This window comes from Bos indicus x Bos taurus, chromosome 16 (genome assembly GCF_003369695.1).
Source record: "Bos indicus x Bos taurus breed Angus x Brahman F1 hybrid chromosome 16, Bos_hybrid_MaternalHap_v2.0, whole genome shotgun sequence".
Taxonomy (NCBI): Eukaryota; Metazoa; Chordata; class Mammalia; order Artiodactyla; family Bovidae; genus Bos; species Bos indicus x Bos taurus.
The window spans coordinates 37,988,652-37,989,963 of NC_040091.1; positions in this window are offsets into that span (position 1 = coordinate 37,988,652).

Consider the following 1,312-nt stretch of genomic DNA (forward strand, 5'->3'; position numbering starts at 1 on the left):
TTAAGATCTTGCATATCATGCAGCACAGTAAAAATTTTTTTTAATAAAAATAAAATTAAAAAGTGGTTTCTTCTTACTTACAATGCACATTTACCATATTGCTAACTACATGCCAGATTTATACATACATACATATATATATATATATATATGCTATGCTAAGTCACTTCAGTCGTGTCCGACTCTGTGCGACCCCATAGACGGCAGCCCACCAAGTTCCCCCGTCCCTGGGATTCTCCAGGCAAGAACACTGGAGTGGATTGCCATTTCCTTCTCTAATGCGTGAAAGTGAAAAGTGAAAGTGAAGTCGCTCAGTCATATCCGACCCTCAGCGACCCCATGGATGGCAGCCCACCAGGCTCCTCCGTCCGTGGGATTTTCCAGGCAAGAGTACTGGAGTGGGGTGCCACTGCCTTCTCCGACATATATATATATATATATATATGTATGTATGTATAAATATAAATACAAATACATTTATATCCTCTAAGTTTGTGACAATTGAGCAAGAAATAGTAGTAGTGTAGATCTTCATTTGATTAATGAATAAAACAAGAATTGAAGAGGCTTAATGACTTGCCCAGTGTCACACTGCTGTAAGTGACTGAACTAAGATCTGAGGTGTTTCTGACTCTCCACTTTACTATATTTACTTAAGAGATGAGGATTACCACCTCCAAAAGACATAAAGAGCAATTTCTCCAGGGTTAAATATATGTCAGTTTATTTTAAACATTGTTTGCTTAATGAGAATAATTGAGGTATCAATTTTAAAATAATTGAGGTATCATAATTTTAAGGAACATGATTAGTAGGAAAACAATTTTTACAAACTTCAATATACCTCATGACTGGGAGTTAGGTATAGTTTATTTAGTCTTATGACCAACTAATTTTACCTGGTACAAATGGATCAATGTATGGAATTTGATCTTTTCCATGACAACACACTAGCCAGAATCAATAAGAGACATTTTTGAGAAATCTAACCTTTGACCTCAAAGGTCAAAAGAGAGGATAGGAAGAAAGAGAGAAAACTCATCATCACTGCAGGACCAAAAAGTCTCAGTTAAGCAACTAGTTTTCAAGAGTATTGGAGGGGGCGGGGGCGGGGTTTACTATGAAATACCTACAGAAGAATTAGAAATGAGAAAAATAAAATAAACTTTGAATAACACATCATAAAATGGAGCAGATAACTGCAGAGTCATCTATCTAGGACAAGTGCCTGAGTCCCAGGCCAAAAGTCCAGGATTTTAAGCATTAGATTGGGTTTGCTAATGGAAAGCAGGCACTGGGTGGCCAATAGACT